Source organism: Schistocerca piceifrons, chromosome X, assembly GCF_021461385.2.
Source record: "Schistocerca piceifrons isolate TAMUIC-IGC-003096 chromosome X, iqSchPice1.1, whole genome shotgun sequence".
Lineage (NCBI taxonomy): Eukaryota > Metazoa > Arthropoda > Insecta > Orthoptera > Acrididae > Schistocerca > Schistocerca piceifrons.
Window position 1 is genome coordinate 548,872,595 of NC_060149.1, and position 24,099 is coordinate 548,896,693.

The following is a 24,099-nucleotide window of genomic DNA, read 5'->3' on the forward strand; positions in this document are numbered from 1 at the left end:
GACAGCTACTACTACGCAAAAAAAGTTCAGAGCGATTAATGGATCCACTGACGTGTGGCGACCATCTTTCGAGGATCTCTGAAAGATGCCATTGTGTTGTGCCGACTACACATCCGCCACACGATTCATCCACGATTCCTTCTTCGTTGGGAGTGTCCTATTTGCATCTGCTATAGCCTACTGAAGATAGTGCATGTTCTTGTCGAGTGAACCTTGGCTACCTCAAATTCTTGCGGATGAAGAGACAGCCACTACCAAAGTGTTTCATTTCCAGAGAGGGAGAGAGCGGATTTTACACAATACCATAATACTCCACTTTTTGTTAGGAGCGGTTGTGTGGACTGATGAACCAGTAGTTCAGTCCCTTTAACCATGCAGTAGGCGCGTGCTGTATCGTTACGGGGTCAGGAGCGTGGACGACTCCTGCCGCCCCCCCCCCATTCGTTTCTTAATTAATCGTTAATTTTTTTTAGTTGATAAAGTAAATCAACTCTAGTCTGTCACATTGTAAAAACTTAAGACTTCCGGTTTCAGTGAATCTCGTGTATCTTTATAAGTGGTATCATCACGATGTAATATAGATATCAGGAGAACAGCTTGATTAACTTCAGGATGGTATGAAACTAGCGTACAATTCTCTTGGAAACCAAACACAGAAGAATATTGAGGTCCTTCCTTATTAAGTAAAAACTTCCCCCCAGGGGGTCCACAACTCTTTCGTGGATACGTGCGTGGCGAGCACGGGGCCCCGAGCCATTGCAGCCTTCTTTCTCTCCCGGGCTGCATTTCCTTTCCCTTCCCCTCCTTTCCCCTCCATACCCCTTTCCCCTCGCCCTCTCCTCTCCCTCTATTGGTGTCCTTGCTTATGTTGGCCCCCGCTATCCTCCTGGTTCTGTTGGTTTTACACTCCGGCTTTGTTGCGTAATCATCTCCTCCTTTTGGCATTCCTTGGTCCCCCTCTGGGGTTTGACCTCCATTCCAAAATTTCTCTTCCGTAGTGTGAGCCATTTGGGGAAGAGCACCTTACCTAGTGTCTCCGACGTGTGCCCTACTAGTACATTCCACCTTTTCTTTTACGTCGTTGTCTGATGCTAGGGTGCATAGCCAGCACGGTAGCCAGCCCTTGTGGTGGGGTCGCTATGTACCCTTTTGGTTGAGCCCCCTGAACACACAGGGATCACACTTCTGATACCTGAGCTGTGACCTCCTCATGCATGCCTTGGAGTGGTTGCTCGTCATCCTGGAGCATCGGAACTCCCAGCAATGGCTGCCGTGCCAGACGGCCCTTGGTGTGGCTGGGTGGCGCCCGTGAGGAGAGCCCCTGATCGGAGTGGGTGGTATCAGGGCGGACGCTATGCAGATGAAACGCATACGGGTCCAAAACTCTGGCCGCTCTTCTGCGGCCGTCTCTCTGCGTGGTACTGATTCCTCAAGTGCTGCTTCTCTTGCCCCTTCGGCCTTCCCTTCCGTGGCTACCCCCTGGGAGGAGGGTCAGGCCCGTCGTCTAGGGGCAAAACCTTTCCCCCGTTATCTAGTTTGCACCAGGACTGATGGAGATACTTTCACCAGTGTCAAACCTTTATTCTTTGTGGAACACATTGAAGACAAGTTCGGCGAAGTGGACTCCCTGAGCAAGATGCGGTCGGGTTCGTTACTGATAAAAACTGCTTCGGCTGCCCAATCTGCGGCCCTTCGTGCCTGTACCCATCTTCGCACAATTCCCGTGTCCATTACCCCTCACCAGTCTCTAAATATGGTACAAGGTGTGATTTTTCACAGAGACCTCATCCTTCAAACTGATGAGGAACTTCGGGACAATCTCGGACGGCGGGGTGTTCACTTTGTTCGACGTGTTCAGAAGGGTCCTAAAGATAATCGTATTGATACTGGTGCCTTTATCCTGGCCTTTGAAGGGGATACCCTTCCTGAGAAAGTTAAGATTATGGTCTATCGCTGTAATGTGAAGCCGTACATCCCACCTCCTATGCGGTGTTTTAAGTGCTTGCGTTTTGGCCACATGTCTTCTCGCTGTTCCCAGGACTCTGTGGTGACTGTGGACGTCCACTCCATGAGGGGAGTCCCTGTGTTCCCCCTCCTGTATGTGTAAATTGTCATGGTAGTCATTCTCCACGTTCAGCAGATTGCCCAGTCTATAAGAAAGAAAAAAAGATACAGGAGTATAAGTCTCTTGATCGTTTAAGCTACACAGAGGCCCGTAAGAAATATGCACGATTGCACCCTGTATCCATGACATCTAGTTACGCCTTGGTTGCCTCTTCATCCCTTCCTCCCCCTTCCTTACCCCCCTCCCGGACCCCTCTCCTTCCCCCCTCCCCTGCGGCTCCCACACCTTCTCCTCTGGGCGCCGCTCCCCCTCCCCAGCCGGAGAAGTGTCCCACTCCTTCGGCGTCTGCCGGTCAAGGGCGCCTCTCCCGGGATGCCCCTTCCCGGCACCTTCCAGGTCAAAGGTCTGCTGCAGCGCGGCGACCGCGAGAGCCGCGGTCTATCGGCCCCCAGGTCGCCCGGTCTCTTTCTGTTCCTGATCTTGCTGCAGCTGGCTCCATTATGCCACACAGCCCTCCTCGATCTCAGCCTGAAAAGAAGAAGAAACATAAGTCCCGGGACAAAGAGCCTCTGGTGTCACCGGAGGTCCTTTCCCCGGCTTCACAACCGGATTCTGACCTGTCGTTTATGGATGTCGCCCCCTCCCTGTCGGTGACGGGTGGGGACCCGGCGGTATGACTGGATTTAGCGTGTTCAGCCCTCATTTAAAGCATCGTTCTGTGGTTCTCCAATGGAATTGTAATGGCTACTATCGTCACCTTCCGGAATTGAAATCCCTTCTTTCGTCCTACTCAGCAGCTTGTGTGGTTCTCCAGGAATCTCATTTTACTGATGCTCACTCACCGACCCTCCGTGGGTTCCGTGTTTTCTGTCGAAATCGGGTCGGACCCTTGCGGGCTTCTGGTGGCGTTTGTACGTTGGTCCGTACAGACATTGCTAGCACGTGGATTCCTCTCCAAACTACATTGGAAGCGGTTGCTGTTAGGGTCCACCTAGACTCTGCAGTCACAGTATGCAATCTTTATCTCCCTCCTGACAGGACTCTTACACCTGCTGCCTTAACCACCCTTCTTCAGCAACTTCCTCCTCCCTTCCTCCTCCTTGGGGATTTTAATGCTCATCATCCTTTGTGGGGCAGTGCCTTTCCATCTAGACGAGGTCTTCTTATAGACCAATTTATTGCAGACCACGACCTGTGACTTCTTAATGATGGCTCCCCTACTCATTTCAGTGCTGGTCATGGTACCTTTTCTGCCATTGATCTTTCTCTTTCTTCTCCCTCTCTCCTCCCTTCATTACACTGGTCGCCACACGACGACCTTTGTGATAGTGACCATTTCCCGTTGATTATCACGCTCCCTTCCCGCTCCCCGATGGACAGGTTACCTCGTTGGTCTTTCCACCGCGCCGATTGGCCTCTATATACTGCACAGGTCGAGTTTTCTCCCTCTTTGTCGGGTTGTATTGATGACGTCCTATGTGACGAGTCTGACGCGATTGTTCGCGCTGCTAACCTTGCTGTCCCGCGCTCATCTGGACAATTTCGTCGTCGGCAAGTCCCGTGGTGGAGTACGGCCATTGCCATTGCCATCCGTGATCGCCGTCGAGCTTTGCAACAGTTTAAGAGGCACCCATCTGTAGCCAGCCTTTCTACCTTTAAGCGCCTTCGCGCTAAAGCCCGTTATTTAATCAAACAGAGCAAGCGGATATGATGGGAACGATTCGTTTCTTCCCTTGGTTCCACTGTCCCTCTGTCACGGGTATGGGCTACACTTCGCTCTCTCCAAGGTTGCCATCGGCAGTCCACTCTCCCAGGCCTTCACCTCCCAGATGGCATTTGTACGGACTCATTAGTTCTCGCAGAACATCTTGCGACCCATTTTGCAGTGGCATCAGCGTCGGCCTCCTATCCAGCTGCTTTCCTTCATCAAAAACAGCAGGCTGAAGCTGTCACCTTATGTTTCACCACTTGTGAGTCAGAATCTTACAACGAACTTTTCACTGAATGGGAATTTCTTTCTGCTCTATCTGCTTCTCATGATACAGCTCCTGGCCCAGATTACATTCATAACCAGCTGCTCCAACATCTCAGTGCTCCACAACGGCACCATCTTCTTCGGGTGTTTAACCGTATCTGGCTCCAGGGTGACTTCCCTTCTCAGTGGAGGGATAGCATTGTGGTTCCTGTCCTTAAGCCTGGTCAGAACCCCCTATCTGTTGACAGCTATCGGCCGATTAGTTTGACCAATGTTGGTTGTAAGTTACTTGAACGGCTGGTAGCCCGTCGGCTCACTTGGGTCCTCGAATCTCGGGATCTATTGTCCCCTTACCAGTGTGGCTTTCGAGAGGGACGATCTCCAATCGATCATTTGCTTCGCTTGGAATCAGCAGTTCGGCAGGCTTTTTCCCAGCGCCGCCATTTGGTTGCAGTGTTTTTTGACCTTCGCAAGGCCTATGACACGGCCTGGCGCCATCACATCTTACTAACCCTTCATCAGTGGGGTCTTCGGGGCCCACTCCCGATTTTTATCCGCCAGTTCCTGATCCATCGGTCGTTCAGAGTTCGAGTTGGTACTGCTTTTAGTTCTCCACGGACCCAGGAGACGGGCATCCCACAGGATTCTGTCTTGAGTGTCCTTCTTTTCCTCATTGCTATCGATGGACTTGTGGCCTCTGTCGGTCCCTTGGTTGCCCCTGCCCTGTATGTGGATGATTTCTGCATTTGGGTTAGTTCCTCCTCGATGCCATCTGCAGAACGGCAGCTCCAGGTGGCTATACGGCGTGCCTCTGCATGGACCCTCTCACACGGGTTTCAATTCTCTCCTTTAAAATCGCGGGTGGTCCACTTCTGTCGCCGTACTACGGTCCACCCTGATCCAGAGCTCTATCTCGCTGCACAAAGATTGCCTGTGGTTCCACAGTTTCGTTTCCTAGGTCTTCTTTTCGACAACAAGCTCACTTGGCTGCCCCATATCAGACTCCTGAAGGTAGGTTGTTTCCGTAAACTCAATGTCCTTCGCTTCCTTGCCCACTCCTCCTGGGGTGCGGACCGTTCCCTCCTCCTCCGTCTTTATCGTGCTCTAGTTCTGTCACGTTTGGACTATGGTTGTCAAGTTTATGGTTCAGCTGCTCCTTCCACGCTGCACGTGCTGGATCCAGTCCACCATCGTGGTATCCGTTTGGCCACCGGTGCCTTCCCTACTAGCCCTGTTGATAGTCTCCTGGTTGAAGCTGGGATCCCCCCCCCTTTCTGTTCGGCGGTCCCAGCTTCTGGTGTCTTATGCCCTTACTATCCGTTCTTCTCCCGCTCATCCTTCCTATTCTATCCTATTCCCAGACCATGGACGTCGCCCGCCTGACTCCCGCCCTCGGGCGGGTTTACCGGTTGGGCTGCGCCTTGCGTCTCTTAACCGTGATTTTCGGCTTCCTTCTTTGTCCTGTCTTCCTCGCTCCCTCCCCTCCACCCCTCCTTGGTTAGTTCCTCGGCCTCGAATTCGGATGGATCTCCGCCGCGGTCCGAAAGATTCCATCCCCCCGGTGGTGTTCCGTTCCTTTTTCCGCCAAATTTTATGCGAGTTTCGGGATGCTGTTGTTTTTTACACTGATGGCTCTAAATCTGCTGATCATGTTGGGTATGCCTTCACGTCCTTTGTTGGAACGGAAAATCATCTACTGCCACCCTCATGTGGGGTGTTTACTGCGGAATTGATGGCAATTTCCCGGGCCCTTACCTTTATTAAACAATCCCAACACAACCGCGTTTTGTTATGTACGGACTCGATGAGTGGCCTTCTTGCTATTGACCGGTGTTTTTCGCGCCATCCCTTGGTCTCTGCCATCCATGACCATCTCGCTGATCTTCACCGTGCTGCTTGTTCCATTGACTTCCTATGGGTCCCGGGCCATGTGGGTATCCCGGGTAATGAGCTCGGTGATCGTTTGGCTGGGGGAGCAGTTACTTACCCCCCATTTTCTGTAACCCCTCCTGCAGCGGATTTACGGCTTCACATCAAATCTCACTTTGCACAGTCATGGGCCAATTCTTGGGAGGCTACTCCACTGTCTAATAAACTTCGTGCCATTAAGGTGAATCCAGGCCCATGGCGTTCTTCCTTTAGCCTCTCCCGCAAGGACTCGACAACACTGTGTCGTCTCCGCATTGGCCATACCAGGCTGACCCATGGTTTCCTTTTGCGTGATGAGCCACCCCCGCTATGTGGTTGTGGAGCCTTCCAGTCAGTGGCCCACATTTTGGTTGAATGCCCCCTTCTTTTGGCTCTGCGTGCTAAGTACAGACTCCCCCACACTTTACCTTTGATGTTGGCTGACGATTCCCGGATGGTCTCTCTGGTTCTAGGTTTCCTCCGGGAGAGTGGTTTTTATTCTCAGTTTTAAAGTTTTTAATCTCCCTCTGGTGTTGGGGCAGGGCGGTGAGTGTTTGGGTGTCTCCCACTGTAGGCAGTGTTCAGAGATTCCCGATTCACCTCCCTGACCGGAATCCTCTTTTCTTTCCCTTTTACTCTGTTTTTACCCCTTCTTTTTCAGGCTTGGTTAGTTTTTCTATTCCCGTACGTACTTTCTGCATTATAGCAGTTGTACCTTTTAAGTCACAGGTGGTCTTGCCTATGCTGCTTCAGCATAGTGTTGGGTTCGTTCTCTTGCCAACTTCCCTCCTTTGTTTTTACTAATGACAACGTGACTGCCCTTTTACGTTTCCCCTTTATCCGTTTTATTTTTCTGACTATACTGAGATGTCCCGTTAGCAGAATGGAGTCTATTTGAAACAAGGGACTGATGACCTTGCTGTTTGGTCCCTTTAACCTCAAACAACCAACCAACCAACCAAGTAAAAACTTCTTAAGATATCCTTCTTTTTTTCCGGAGCGTTCCAACGTATGTCAGTCCTTTGTCTTTCAGTAGCATGTTACACTAGTATACTGCTGAACCACTTGTAGTAATGACTCACCGTAATATTACTGATTACATCTGTAGAAGAATTACAGGACCCTCTGGCTGAGTGCTAGCATAAGTTTGAAGGCTGAGAGTATAAGCAGTTTTTGCACCTACCAAAACAAATGTCTTAATGCCTCATTTGGCGGGCTTTTTAGGAAGATACTGCCTGAACTTGCATTTTCCTCGAAAAGAAAGTAACTGTTCGTAAACAAATATTCACCTGGAATAAAGTGTTCTCTCTCTCTCTCTCTCTCTCTCTCTCTCTCTCTCTCTCTCTCTCTCTCTCTCTCTCTCTCTCTCTCATCAATTTCTTTTCGAAAGCTTCAGTCCCTTACGTCATCAAAACGTAAACATCTTAGATGAAATTTAAATCTTTTTTCACTCGTAGTTAGGTAACAGGCTTCTAAGTAGTTTCCTCTACAGTTTTCCCAGAGCATGGTAGTTTTTTTTCTAGAGCTTCTTAGGGTTTATATTGGGTAGAGTATGCCGAAAAATGCTCTTATTTCAGTCTTACCAGTAAATCTAGCATCTGTGTCTCTGAAATTTGCTTTTTAAATTTTTTACATAAATATTTGTGAAATTAACTGTAACTTTGTAAACACTGCTGTCTAAGAAAGGATCTAATAATTTAACTTCAGAAAGTATTGCTGGTACTTGCATCCTGGAGCCGGGTAGATGAGTTACTATATTCTCTTAACTTTTTCTCATGTTTCTTTTAGGAAACGTTCAACTGTCCTTCCAAAGATAATAAGAAATAAGACTCACCGTCCTTATTATCGTATTCATCTTCAGATCGTTCAGTTTCAGTATCATGATCACTTTCCATTAGTTGATGATCTTCATTTGAATCAGATTCTTCAGAATAAAATGGGTCACTTTCGTCACTCTCTGCATCTGCTTTTAGCCAACTCATCCACACTTCAGGGTCGGAAGAAACACTCTCTCTTTCCTTCGGCTCTGACGTCACTAAAATGAAATAGGTTCATCAGTTTCTGTAAATTGTAATGCATGTTAAAGACTGCGTAAGTAACCACTTCAGTTAACATTCTTTCTTCAGATTAATAAAAATTACAAAAATTGTACTTAAAACGAATTAGATATGAAAAATGTTTAAGACAACCTACCTTAAACTGTTACGTAGATAGGCGCGTAGTGGACAGTTGTACCCCAATTTACTTCAACGTCCTGCTGATCTCTGTTCACCTGTTCAACTGACTTTACCTGTAAACGGATCTTCAACAATGCACACATCTCAAAGGTACTGAGCGTGGGAATGCTGCAGCTTTAAACATTACGGAAATAATCATATTGTAAGATCGCTGGGTGACGCGCCCACTCTAGGGTTAAACAAATCACCATCCATACGCGAATGGGACGGGAAGAAACCCTTATACCAGGTTTTATGGAAAATACCCTCTTCCATGCGCTTCACAATACTTGTAGATTATTGATGCTGATGTAGAATCTGGGTCTGTTTTGTGAAAATAGTTCAAAATTTGCAAAACAGTCCATCTCTCAAACTACTTTAAACCCCTTCTTTCGCCATATGAGATCACATAAATTTCGTTTCTCTAGGGAAAGAAAGAGGTTGGCTGGAGCACTCCGCCATCTGACACAGAAGAATTTCTGAGAGAGCTGGAGATCGCACGCCAGAAATCTCTTCTTGAAAACTGGGCGCCTAGCAGCAAAACAGATTCCAGACTGGCTACAGCAGTAAGTAACGTAGTAATAATCAATACGTTGCTATTGATGAAACTTACTTCCTGAGAGTCAAAATGAGTAATTGAAAATACAAACCTATTGCAAAGTTCGTTGTCGAGTGTTTGAATTTTACAATGTGTCGAATGTAATTATATTGCAGTACAGACAAATTGAGAATCCTTTTTCTCCAATAAGGATATATTGACTTAATCATGAATAAAATAATTTGTAAGACAGATTGACGTTGCCTAAAAAAGTATTGACATCACGCAAATATAAAGGGTGTCTCCTCATATGTAGAAACGAAAGGGGAGAGTAGTGGACAATGAAAAATGCAAATAATGAACGTATTACAACACTCGTAGTGTCTAATGCTACCAGGAAAACGTCATGGCCTGCCAGGGTTTTATGTGGAATACTTAAAAGTTTGATGTGTTCCAGCCCTTGATAGTGTCCATAAATTCCGGGAACGCATTGTGGATGGTTGCTAATGCATCCTGGACACGACTGGTTGTTCTGCCATCTACTGGCTTCTATGAGACGTACTGAAGGCCACCTTCACATAAACGAGAGCCATGTGGATACTCGTCCTTCAGTGCATATCTGCAGTTCGGATTCTCGTGGACTCCCAGTTCGTGGACTCAGTAGCATTATGCCATATCGGGGAAACGATCGGTTTAGGGAGATATGTTTATTATATGCTTGTTTCATTGTCCTCAACCAGCCCATTTCACTTTTACTTATTAAAAGGAAATATGGTTTTCTGACGTTTCACTGGAAGGCGGACTGTTTCTTCCGGAGAAAACTGTTTCGAATACTGTGGTTTACCTAAATTAAAACCAGATAATTAAAGAGCAAGATAATTATTTCGTATCGCCTGGATAAGTTACACCACTTACTATACATCATCGTAAAAATAAACCCGGGGGTTACAATAGGCCTGACGTATTCCTGCCTGTCGTAAGAGGCGACTAAAAGGAGGTCCACACGTTTCGGCCTTCATGTGATGGTCCCCTGTAGGGTTTGACCTCCATTCTTCAAAATTTTCCCGAAGAGCGAGCCAATGCGTCTTCATGGTGCATCGTGTCTATCCTGACTTCAGATCCTTACCCCACTTTCTCGTCGTCGCATTGCAGTTCAGCTCATTCTCCATCTCTTGGACGAGGACGCCTTCCGGGGTGCGTTGTTCATGATGCACTATGCGGTGTCGCCTTTTGCGCCGACAATGACCATGGACTTCTTTGCGCCTGATATCCAGCACGGCAGCCAGCCAGCGGTGGGGCCGCCATGTACCCTGTTGGTTGTAGCCCTCTGACAACACAGGGATCGCTCTGCTGATGCCTGCGCCGTTAACTCCCCACGTATGCTGAGTAGATGCCCGTTATCCTGGGGCATCTTGACTCCCAGCAATGGCCATACCGCCAGGTGGCCTTCGCTGCGACTGGGTGGCGCCTGTGGGGAAGGTCCCTGGTCGGAATGGGTGGCATCAGGGCAGATGACGCGCGATGAGGCATACATCATCACTTGCTGGTGATGAAACACTAGCAGTCACTAAGCCTTCAAAGTCTCAGTACAATGTAAGAAAGTACGACCCTAAATCATTCCCCTCCCTGGCTACACCATGGAAGGAACCCCAGGCGAAGGATTGCAGTGAACCTTATTCACCCCAGTACCTCATATATTTGGGAACAGACCCCAAGAAGTTCCTGGCGTGTTATCTACAAACGCAAACGCGATTGCCGAGCACTTTGCTGAGCTCTATGCTCGAGCCTCTGCGTCGGAGAGTTACCTCCAGCCTTTCGCACTCTTTAAACAGCGGCTGGAAGGGAAAGTACTCTCGTTTACTACACGTTACAGTGAACCCTACAATATCCTATTTACAGAGTGGGTGCTCCTCAGTGCCCTTCAACATTGCCCAGACACAGCTCCTGGGTCCGACCGGATCCACAGTGAGGTGGTTAAACATTTCTCGTTTGACTCCAAGCGACATCTCGTGATTTTCAACCGGATATGGTGCAATGGTGTCTTTCGATCGCACTGACGGGAGAACACCATAATACCAGTGCTCAAATCCGGCAAAAATCCGCTTCATGTGGATAGTTATCGGCCTATCAACCACACCATCGTTCTGTGTAAGCTACTGGAACGTATGGTGTGCGTTGGCGGTTGGGTTGGGTCCTGGAGTCACGTGGCCTACTGGCTCCATGTCAGGGTGGTTTCCGCCAGAGTCGCTAGCCACTGATAATATTGTCCCTGGAGTATGTCATCCGAATATCCTTTTCCAGACACCAACACCAGGTTGCTGTCTGTTTTGACTAACTAAAAGCGTATGACACGACCCGGCAACATCATCATCCTTGCCACATTATACGAGTGGGGGTCTGTGAGGAGCACTCCAGATTTTTTATCCAAGATTTCCTGTCGCTTCGTACTTTCGTGTCCAAGTTGGTACCTCCCATAGTTCCCCCTTCCTCCCCTTCCCCCCCTCCTCCCCCCATATCCGGGAGGATGGGGTCCCGCAGGGCTCCGTATTGAGTCTATATATTTAGTGGCCATTAACGGGCTAGCAATAGCTGTAGTGGCGTCTGTCTCACCTTCTCTGTATGCAGACGACTTTTGCATTTTGTACTGCACAACCAGTACTGGTGTTGATGAGCGGCGTCTACAGGAAGCCATCCAAAAGGCGCAGTCATGGGCACTAGCCCACGGCTTTTGGTTTTCGGTCGCAGTCATGCTTTAAGCAGTTCTGTCGGCGTCGTACCGTTCATCCAGAACCAGAAATTTACGTTAAGGACGGTCCCCTAATCGTAGTAGACACATCGATTCTTAGGACTGGTTTTAGACTCGATTGACTTGGCTTCCTCATCTTTGTCGGCTTAAGCAGACGTGTTGGCAGCATCTCAATGTCTTCCGTTGGCTGAGCAACACCAATTGGGTTGCAGATCGACAGAGCCCTTGTACAATGCCGGACTGACTGTGGAATGTGGTTTATGGTTCTGCAGCGCCCTCAGCGTTGCGTTTACTCGACCCTGTGCACCACTGCGGGGTTCGACTAGCGACAGGAGCTTCCAGGACGAGTCCAGTGAGCAGCCTACTGGTGGAGGCTGGGGTCCCTCCATTGCAGATTAGACCTGCACAACTGCTTTCCAGTTTCACCAGTTACGCTGCACACATTCGTAGTTCTCCTGAGCATCCGAATTAGTCTTCTTTCCCGCCCTCTGCAGTCAATCTCCCGCATCGGCGGTCCAGGTCCGGGCATAGGATTGAAGTCTGCGTTCGATCTCTTCTATCTGAACTAGAGTCCTTGCCTTCACCAGATATACTCGAGGTTCAATCGCGTGCACCTCCATGATGTACACCTAGGCCGCGGCTACGCCTGCACTTTTCACATGGTCCAAAGGACTCGGTTCACCCTGCGGCCCTCCGTTGTTACTTCATCTTGATTCTTTACATGTACCGAGGCCATGAAGTGATTCACAGACAGCTCGATGGCTGATGGTCACGTCGGCTTCGCCTATGTCCATGGAGCACATATTGAGAAACATTCTTTGCCCAATGGCTGCAGTGTTCTCACTGCAAAGCTGGTGGTTATATCTCGTGCTCCTGATCACATCCGTTCATATCCTTGGGAGTCGTTTGTTCTGCGTACTGATTCCTTGAGCAGCCTACAAGCTACTGACCAGTACTACTCTCCTCGTATTTTGTTAGCGACCACCCAGGAGTCTGTCTGCCCTGGAATGGTCCTGTCGTTCAGTGGTGGTCGTGTGGACCTCAGGACACGTTGGAATCCCATTTTTTCGGGACAATGCTGAAGTACGTACAGTGCAAGCTGCTGCTGATTTGTTTGACTGATTGGGCTTCTAAGTGCTATATCACCTACTGCACTCCCCTGACTTAGGCTCTCGTAAGTTCAATTCGATTTTTAAACTGAAGGAATCACTTTACGGCATTCACTTCAGAACTGCTACAAATTCGTCGGGCAATGACCCCGCCACTCGAATTGTCAACACAACTGGCACTGCTAAGAGTATCCTGCTACTTCCACATCCCTGGCAACGGGTTATACATAATGTTGGTGACTACTTTGAAGATCAGTAAAACTTTGAAAGACCTATCTATTTTGTAGGAGCTGTAAATAAATAGTTGCCACTATTAAAGTTCCAACCCTCGTAAATGTACACAGAGGCCCAATACAAAGGTGGTCTGGGCGAAACGTACAGTCCTCCTAGATACGATCCACAATAGAAATCGTGAGAGTTTACTTCTATTTGTATGTAGAGGCTGGCCACATTGGCTTTATTCTATGTCTGATCTCAGATCTGGCGCTGATGATTACTTCACACAATTACAAAGCGTAAGTTCAGGCGTTATACAACGTCCAAAGAGCAACATGTCTGGTAAGGCTGAGATCTGTGAACGCTCCAGAAGTAAAAAGTGGCTGCTCGGTGCGGTGCCACTGTGACGATCCTCCGCCGTTAGTGCTGCAGCTGGAACTGCTGGGCACTTTGCGAGTAGTGAAGCCAATGAAGCTTAGCGAACTGAACTGGTCTCCCTGTAGCCGATGTTCTTTCACGTACCAACGTGTAAGATTGATACCAGCGCTCTTCTCCATAGGACTTGCGATAAGCAGAGGCAAGTAGTGTTGCCACCTGTGGCGACGCAAGTGCTATGATGAAACTGGCACCATACGTTTCTATGAAGTCGGCTGGAGTGTAACTCAAACGGACTTGCCTGTTCTGCTCATCTGCTGTGTTAGTACAGTCCAGCCTGCGTCCTAAGGGCAGTGGGGACTGTAAGATACAGCAACCCGATGGCCGCATCAGTAGTGCAGATAACTGTAGTAGCAGGCCATAGCCTGCCCGCCTCCCTCCTCCCATAAGGGCGAGATGGCAGAGCCCTGTTGACGTCTGATGATCCAGAATCCCTCCACCACTACTGGAGACGTGGCAGCGCCACGTCGATGACGTAGATCTGTGTTGACAGGGACATCCACATACATGAGGCGCCAGTGTCCTCGGAGATGTCAGTGGGTGTGGGTGCTCTAAGCAGCCGTGGCTTTGCTCCTGGACATGAGGACGTGTGACCTTGAGGAGCCATCTGTCGATTCACCGGTCGCTCAGGAAGTGGCCGCGAAGGCTGGGGCAGGCCTGGATGGGAACTGTTCATGTCAGATCTGAAATTGAATAACGCCGCAAAATCGTGCAATACGAACTTTAAGGACAGACCATTCCCGGTGGTCGACTGTGCGACCATCAAACTAAAGAATCTTGGATTCTGGCAGAGAGGTGTTCCAGGGGTTTGACAGTCAGATGTCGTGCTGTTTCTTAGATCTCCCTCTGAAAATACAGAAGTGCAAAGAACTTACGGACAACTACTACTTTCATATGTTGTCACTTCCAAGAACGTAGCTCGGTAAAACTAGGATCATACACAGAAATAACTGCTACGGTATAATACAGAAGGCAACTGGAAGACATACGCAGTGACATGAACAGAAAGGCACTTACTCAGACAATAATTTCAACTAAGCAACCGCGTTTTATGCTTGTTCCCCCTGCCATTACAAACGGCGGGGAATGATTCTTAAGCGTGAGAGATCACCACGGACGGCACTGCATTATATGCATCATGCGTCCGTGCTGACAAAAAGATTAGTAACAAGTTTCGTGGTAGGGCGTTCCGTTCATCCATCAGCGTGGTTGAGGACTGCTGTAATGTCGTTCGTGCATGTTCACGTGCTGCAGTAAGTATCCTCAATGCATCCCACACATGCTAATTGAGTATAAATCGCGGGAACAGGCACGATAGTCTCGCCGCATGTCCTCCCAACGAGCTGCTCCACCAGCGCTGTTTGATGCAGTCGCGGACTGTCACTCGTAAAAATGAAGTCAAGGCCGAATGCGCCCTGAAATAATGTACACAGCGAAACAGTGTCACAATGTTGACTGGTGAGTGTACAGTGTTCAAATATGTGGTCAGCACGCCAGTGCAACATTAAGCTTCTCCATGCCGTAACACCTGGAGCACAAAAACGATCAGATTTCACATTATTTCTGGCAGCATTGTGTATTCCCATCTCTCCTTATATGAGAGTACGTCCAGCGTTGTAGAACATCATAGTTTTGGTGTCCAGGTGTGGGAGTTTAGTCATAATGTTGCATGGGCCTACTGACCTATAAATCTTAGTACGTGGTATACTAATGAGTCATTGTGACACTGCTCCTTACCCAGATGCCACTTTTAAGATGTGGATCAGTCCAGATTTTTAATTTTCGTATAAGAAGCGATCGCATTGGACACAAGTGAAGCTATTTGAACTAGAGGGTATTAAATAGATTGCCCTGTCTTTTCTCCCAACTTACATCAAATCGAGCATATGTGTGATGCTTTTTTGAGACGTATTGCTGCACGTCCGTGCACTGACCTACCAGCTGTTACCAACTGTGCTTTCGCAGGAATGGAATGCCCCATCGCGAGAGCTCCTTCCCAACCTCGCGGCCAGCATGGGTGCACGTGGCATAGAATGCAATGCCGTGCGTGGCGATCAGTCTCTCTTAAGAACCATATACTTGGTTCGTAATGCCCAGGAACAGTCATACATCGCACTGACTTCCGTGTAATTTCGGTATGTGAATAAGTGTCATTTCTGTTGCTCATTGCATACATTTTCCAGTTACCTTCTGCATTCCACTGTATCATTTCTTCCTTTGAATTGTTAGTTTTGTTACTTCCCAGTGACCAAACAAGCGAAAGTTACTTCTGTCCTTCAGTTTGACACGTAAATGTAGTTACAGGGTGTGAGAAGAGTATTTCTTCCACGAGAGGGTACCACTAAATCAGAACAACACGCATGTCTCATTGCTTGGCGTCAATGATCCGAAAATTGGAGAGGAGCAGGAGCAGGAGCAGCAGCAGCAGCCTGTAGCAGATGGCAAAGGTGCCTCGCGCGAGACAGTGTCCACACTAGGACAGTCTAGCTGACCCCTTTGGAACCGTCAATGGTCTCACCGGCCTCTGTACAGTTACCGGTGAACAGTAGCAGTTGCGGCGAGTCTATATTTTCGACAGTGTCGATGTACAAATGTTAACATATCTCGGGGCTGAACCTGAAATGTAAAAAAGACAGGGACCGTCACTTTGAACGATTGGCAAAAGATCAGCTGCATCCAAAGTGTGGTGTTCTGTAACAGCACAACATGAAGTTTGCAGAATCCGTTTTGCAGAAATGGGACGCACCAGTTGTTCCATACGATGTTGGTAATAGTCTCCTCAGAGGATCAAATTAACAACAACTCGTGTGTGCAGTGGACGCCGTACGAAAATGTGATTGATGTAGAAAATAAATCATTAGGATTGGTAGACTTGATTATTAGTAGTATGATTGTCAGGTAATAGATACTGAAAGGGACAAGTGTTGAATAAATGTTACTGTGACGGCATATAGTAGTGGAAACACGTATTGTGTGTCCAGAGTGTGGGAATAAGCCTTGTTGCAATGATTGGTTTGGCCCATGAGTTTGTTGATCAGTATGAACGACTGGTTGCGAGACGTGTAACGTCGGAGATGTCTGTTTCCTGTGTAAACGAGCACTGACTATTTTATGAAAAGCATAATAGGCATAAACTTAAAACCTTCTGTGAAGTCTTGAAATGGTAAAGGCAATAAAATCCTCGCTTGGGGTAGGGTAGGGGGTGGGTGAGTTTCTAGAACCACCATTTGTTTCCACAGAAGGTGCTGAAAGGAAAGCAGTAGCGGCGTATGTCCGGCTTGTACGTTGCCATACTGAAATAAGCGAACTTGATATTTCGAAATTGAGCCACATTGCACTAAAGTTCCGAAAATGTATTAGATAACTACACTGTGAATATATGTAAAATAGTCCTAGTAACTTCGTCGCCATTAACTGTGGCACGAAATTTCTGAACGAATTACCAACTTTCACTACTGAAGTGTTCGAAGAAGCAGCCAGAACGTAGGGTAAATGATTCCTAGGTGTATCAAATAACACACTTCATACCAAACACGGAAAAATGGAAGTAATCGACAGTTAAATGTCATCAGGGACGCAACTTCAAGAAAGTCTGAAGGAAACACATATATATTCTGGAGAGGATCTGCAAGATAAATGGGAAGTCACTAAGTTCAGTTCAGTTTGTGTGCACGTCGACCAGACGTGGATTGTATGGCCGGATGTCAGGCACTGATGATTATTTCGGTCGGTCAAAGTACAATCAGAAATACCATACACGGAGAAATGTCTGTGGAGGTGATAGTTCCGGTAACGACTGTTATGAAACTGTTGACGAGGGGTTGGGGTCGACGTTCTGTTGGCGTTGTGCTGTTGCCATGTTAGGGGGAGGGGTGCTGTGTTTGGAACAACCGAGAACGTGGTGAGATCAAACTGCGGCTCAGTGATATGAACTAGTCGATATGTGACAAGGCATCCTGAAAGTACATTATCGGCAGATAAATACCTGCGCTACGTTCCAAGGGACATGTGGTAGGCAGAGGCGAGTAGTGTTGCAAGTCTAATGCTGTTGCTGACAAAGCTGGCGCTGCAGGTTTCCGTTAAGTCTAACTCTGAAACAGACCAGCATATTTTGGTGAGTCGTTGGTATACGTCCGGACTGTGCTGTGAAGCTCTGCTCGCATCTGTAGTGCCGGTAGTTGCAGTTGCAGGCGATAGCTTGGGGATATTGCAGTGTACTCTCGTTTCTATCACAATGAAATGGAATAAGTGTTACTTTCGCTGATGACTAAAACATAAAGACCAACTGATTGATAACCGGTCTGCTTTGGCGTGCAATACAGCAGCTACTATGCGTGGTATGGATTCGATAAGTCCCTGGTACCGTATAGGTTGTGTGTCACAAAGTATCTGTACACAAATCACGCAGTTCTGGTAATAATGGGCAGGTGGATCGTAGGTGTAGAGCTAACACCTGGTAGTGGCCAAGAAGTGTCATCAGATTCAATCACGTTATCTTCGTGGCAAAGATAACGATGAAAATTCAGCCATGTTCCTGAAACCAGTATAAGAAAATTCTGGAATTGACAAGGAGAGATACCCTGCTGGATGATGTCTTGGCCTTCAGACCAGACATCCCGCATGAAGGGATGCAGGTGATCCACAATAGGCATGTAGTACAGTTTCATGGTGCTTAGAGTTAAAACAGGTTCCGTGGGAGCAAAGGTGAGTCCCCTGTAGCATAATACGCCCGTCCGGCCTGTGTCTGTGGTGTGATGCATTGTTTCAAGCAGCCATTCAGGTGGATGGCGGCGTATTCGGGCACGTACCTGGTGTATCAAGAAACTTGAATCATTTGAACAGGTGACAGGTTTCCAACTAATACATTTTCCAGTGTCGATCCCGTGCCGACTGCAACCATAATTGGTGATAGCACTGAGTAAAGATGGAAACGTAATGAGATCAACTGCTGCGGAGTCCTATGGTGAAAAACGCGCTGAACAGTGCTCACTGACCCACTTAAACTTGCATCAGCATGTCTGACGTCATATGTGCCAGATATCGCCGTCTATCCTGCTTTATAAAGCGAGGATGTGGACGCCAAAGACCTAGTCACCCACTCGTGGTTGCACTGCCATTCAATCGTTATCTAGAAATGCTTACTACGGGAGCACATGAATAACCGGCCAGCTTCGCCAATTAGCACATGCTTATTCCCATGTGCTGGTCATAAAAATCTTAATTTGTCAAACTTGCTTATGCCAGTGGATTCCCCATTTACGGCCATATCGTCACTACGATGTTCATAAAATTGTTTCGGCTCTGATTACACTCTTTCCTTACCGCGAAAAGTGCTCTCTGCGTCACAAGGCAGGATTAATTCTCACAGTGGGCAGTAGTTATAATGTTCTGATTAGTCACCGTCTTCAGACAGCACTCGGTATACAACGGTGTCCGAAATCAAAGCAACAAACCGCTATTTCTCCGTCCTGTGTCTAATTCACCATAGAATCATACAGTCTGTCAAGACACCCGTACGATCGTATTCTGCACGAAAGATGACATTCCGGTCAACGGACAACCACGCAAACAGTGACATCAGGGCACGTGGCAAACAGAGTAGTGTTTGTACGCAGCGATTGTGGTTGTAGGACTACCCGGCAGTCAGACAGCGCCGTATGACAAAGAAGACGCCTACTACTATCTGTGGTGGAGGGACATAGGAAGAATGGAAGCAGTACAGTCGCAAGTTGTTCAAACCGGATGGCTAAATGTGAATCGTTCTGTTTCTCGGATGTGGTGACAGTGTAGAGACCGAAACTGTATCCCCGAAGACGAGGACAGGGCCGGTCACGTGTAACATCAGAGAGAACCGTGACTTGGCTGTAAGGGCGTGGCGGTACTGCCTTAGTACTGGACAGCAACTGGCATCTGACCTCGCAACATCCGGTACATCCAGTGGACGTATTGTATCGAGGCAAACGGTGTACAGAATGCTTCGGCAGAGTGACCATTATTGTCAGAGACCTGTTGTATGTGTAGCTCTGACGTGTCTTCACAGAAGGGAACGTCTAGAGTGGAGTCGTCAACATACCACCTGGGTAGACGATCAGTGGGCCAATGTTCTTTTCACAGATAAGTCCCGATAAGTGATTCTTGACTGATTCGCATCTGGAGGGAGAGTGGAACACGATTTAGGGACCCAAACACTGAGGAAAGAGAGCGATATCGAGGAGGATCCCTAATGGCGTTGACATGGATTATGTTGACCGCTCGAAAACCTCTACGTGAAACTGTAAGGGTGAATCGGCACGGTTTCATTGCTGTCAGGTATCGTGACGAGATCTTGGGACCTCATGTCTGACCGTTGCGAGGTGCTGTGGGCCCATACTTCGTATTGATGGATGATAATGCTCGACCTTATAGGGCATGGGTCGCTGTTTTCTTGGAAACGGAAGATACTTCATACACGGTGAGGAATGCTCGATCTCGATATTTGAATCCCATAGGACAGGTCTGGGATGCACTGGTTAGACGGGTTGTATCACGTCGGCATCCACCAGTCATTTTCAAAGACGTGCGAGGAGCTCTGCGGGACAGCGGTCGTCATCGCTTCAACGAGACAATCATTCACAGCACGCTTCGTCGTTGTCAGGCGGGTATTGCTGGCACAGGTGGTCACACCCCATACTGAGCACATTAACCAGTTGTCTGAATGCTAGTGCAAATCCATTAAATAGGGAAAAAAAACGTTTTTGTCTATCGTTAGGCGTGTTGCATGTTGCAGTGGTTTACGTTCCGTATTCTTCACATTGTTTCTACTTTACTATCATCTGTTTAGACTGTTTCGTGACAAAATAAATGCAACCTTCCAAAATTTCCGTTTGTTTATTTAATTTCTGGACATCAGTGTATGTTAGCTACCTGTTCAATTAGACTGACATAATAAAATGACTAGATCGGTCACGTTCATCGTAATACAGTTCAGCTGTTTCTCTCCAAAATCATGTGCGATGTGGATAGTAAGATCTAAATCGCTTGGACAGTGAGATCGTTTTTAACATTTTATTCTGTGGAGCATTAATTTACAAGTACTGATCTTCGGTTTTACGTGCTTAAGATGCTAAAACTTCTGTTACTGTTCATATATTTCATTCATTTCGACCGTTTAAGATAAAGCGTAACTGCTTCAGTATATAACGACCCTTCACACTCCGCAGTATTCGTAAATGTAAAGTTACCCCTTCTCGTCTTTCATTGCGAGTGGCTGATCGCAGTTGAGGACTCGAAAATAAAAATAAACTTCTCAAACACTGAAACTTCCTGGCAGATTAAAACAGTGTGCTAGACTGAGACGCGAAGTCGAGACCTTGGTCTTCCGCGCGAGTGTGCTATGGTACTGGCGGAGATAAAGCTGAGATGACGGAGCGTGATTCGTGCTTGGATAGCTGTGGACAGACAAAGGTCCTGAGTTAGCCTCGGTTTGGCACGCAGTTTTATTCTGCCAGAAAGTTTCATATGAGCGCACGCTTCGCTGCTGAGTGAAACTTCCATTTTGGAAACTTTGTGTTCGAAAGTAAACTGGACTCCAACAAATGTTCACCACGTTTCTACCTGCTAATATATTAAGCGGACTCTCATATTTCTTCCGGGGCGTTTAGTGGAAAACTAGAGGTCGTCGTATCCGGAAACAAAGTATACGCTTCACATCTTACGTTTAGTTAGTGTTTAGATAATTGTTTTCCAGTAAAGCACAGTGGAGTATTTACCATTGAGCCAGGAACGGATACTAATTCAATTTGAGAACCATCCCCTTGAAAATCAGTGATTCAACCTCATAATTCCGGTCACCAGTCCTGAATGGACGACTTTTGATAGGAAGTCTGTCCATTACACATGTAGCAGTAAACGAATTTATATTTAAGTATAAGGTAATTTTTGCTTTCAGTACCAGAATGAAACTAACATGTACAATGACCTGGTTGTCAAACATTACATCACGAACTTTGCAAAGAAAAACGAAGTTAAGAGACTGAATTTTAGACTTTAAGTAGATTCAAACAAGTGCTGTTGCAATGCGGCCCGTCAGGCTTATGTTTTTCCACTTCCTTACGTTAATGAACTGCATAAACGTTGCTTTAAATGGAGTTCTTCCACTTAATTTTACGACAGGGTTTAAGCAAAGTAAATGATACGAAGTTGAAAGATGACGATAGCTCTTGATCACTCTCTCGATACATTAATCCAAAATGAGTTTCCACCACAGTTTAACGCAAGTCTGGTTTTCATTTACAAGAATAACAAATTCGGTAGTTTACCTTGTCAAAATCAGTGTAGTGAAGAACAGGCCACAAAAATATTTCCGCAGATTGCTCTCATTTGTCTAAATCAAACACATCATGATTTTGAAACCACTCTTGAAGTAGGCCTATACTGCAGCCTGAAAATACAGAGTATCCGCAGGTACAGTTACATAATTTATTACTTCAGAACTACTAATTGTCGCCTTTCTCCTAGAATTGCACCAATTTTAACAAAAGTAATTAAAATCTTGATTATGGGACCAGTACAGGACGTAAACAATTGTTAGCTGGCGCTCTGTCCCCCATTTCAATGTGTCTTCCGTACGTCTCTTTTTGTAGAATGGCGTTCCAGTAATGGGAACGGCACGGCCCACCTGTCAGCTCTTAATCAACACTGTCGGCATGCAGCACGTTTGCTGTCGTAGAAAGGACGTTTCATACAGGCAACAAGGAAACAGGATTGGCAATTCCCATGGGTACTGGTATCCAGTTTTGTTGGCTGAATACTACTACATTCGTAAAATAATTGTTGCATACCCAGGGTGCAAGCAGACTTCACAAAAACGATTGTTTAAAATATTACTTAAGATAGTGAAATAATATACTGGATTACAATGAAAGTATACTCTCACCATTCTGTAACAGCTCTTTCCATGTTCCTATTTAAATAAAAGTAACAGTTTCTTTAAATTCATGTCTTCGTGAGACACAGATCAAACGACTGCAGCTGCCTCTGAATCATATTCAGCCACAACTTCTGAAAACTGGCAGGTCTGTCACATTTTCCGCTGGCACTGCAAGACGAGCATGTTCGCCACTTACTTAACACTTCTATTCTGATTTAAATGTGTCAACCTTATTACACATCGCTTTGGTGTCAGTTTCCACTAAACTTTCAGAAAATTTGCCCAATGCCATTCTTGCATCCTCATTCTCATGTAGCAATGCCATACTGTCTACAAAGGTGGTTTTAAGTCTTCTACACCATCTGCCTCCACAGTTCGACGACTACATCTATATTCATACTCCGCAAGCCACCCAACGGTGTGTGGTGGAGGGGATTTTACGTGCCACTGTCATTACCTCCCTTTCCTGTTCCAGTCGCGTATGGTTCGCGGGAAGATCGACTGCCGGAAAGCCTCCGTGCGCGCTCGAATATCTCTAATTTTACATTCGTGATCTCCTCGGGAGGTATAAGTAGGGCGAAGCAATGCATTCGATACCTCATCCAGAAACGCACCCTCTCTAAACCTGGACAGCAAGCTACACCGCGATGCAGAGCACCTCTCTTGCAGAGTCTGCCACCTGAGTTTGCTAAACACCTCCGTAACGCTATCACGATTAACAAATAACCCTGTGACGAAACGCACTGCTCTTTGGATCTTCTCTATCTCCTCTGTTAACCCGGCCTGGTACGGATCCCACACTGATGAGCAATACTCAAGTATAGGTCGAACGAGTGTTTTGTAAGCCACCTCCTTTGTTGATGGACTACATTTTCTAAGGACTCTCCCAATGAATCTCAACCTGGTACCCGCCTTACCAACAATTTTTATATGATTATTCCACTTCAAATCGTTCCGTACGCATACTATAAGATATTTTACAGAAGTAACTGCTACCAGTGTTTGTTCCGCTATCATATAATCATACAATAAAGGATCCTTCTTTCTATGTATTCGCAATACATTACATTTGTCTATGTTAAGGATCAGTTGCTACTCCCTGCACCAACTGCCTATCCGCTGCAGATCTTCCTGCATTTCGCTGCAATTTTCTAATGCTGCAACTTTACTGTATACTACAGCATCATCCGCGAAAAGCCGCATGGAACTTCAGACACTATCTGCATCTAGGACAGTTGAAAATCACTGACAACACATTTCCTATGATAACTATTGTCAATTACTTGACAGTTTTGTCGTCTAGCACGAAAAATTTTCTCTCTATTTCTGTCCACAGAATCATAAGCTTTGAAGTCCACGGAGATGACGGAATTTTCAGTTGCTAGTGACAGTGTCTAGATATCCAGTCCGTATGAAAACATATTATGTTCAGTTCCTACGGTTTCGGGAAGCAGCCCGGTACTTGACTCGCTGTTACTCCACTATAAGCGATACTTTCTTTCATCTGATGTTCAGTAGCTATATCTACGTAGTTATCCAGTATCTTCTCTCCATATTTGTGTATTGGAATTAGTCTTCTCTCCTTATCTGTGCATATAAATATGTAACTATTCTCGGTATACTGTGTTCCATAGTCAGACGATCATTTTTAATGTCAGTGCATATACCACCATTACATGTAGAATTTTTTTCATTCAGGCGTTTAATTCGTTTTAAAAATCATTATTACTGTTTCAGAGCCTTGCCCTCACTGTAGTAACCGATGCCAAAGAGAGGCATAGCCCAAAAAGATACTCCTCACCCCTGCAGGAACTGCTCATCGAACCTAACCTGCTCAAGCAGGCCCCAGCGAAGTCCTCGGCGGTAAGCATGTACTAAAATTACATTACTTCGCAAACGTCTAGTTGACATTTCTCTCATAACAAATAACCTAAATGGTTAATAATAGTCGAAATACATAGTGATACTGTAGAAAGATTTTAA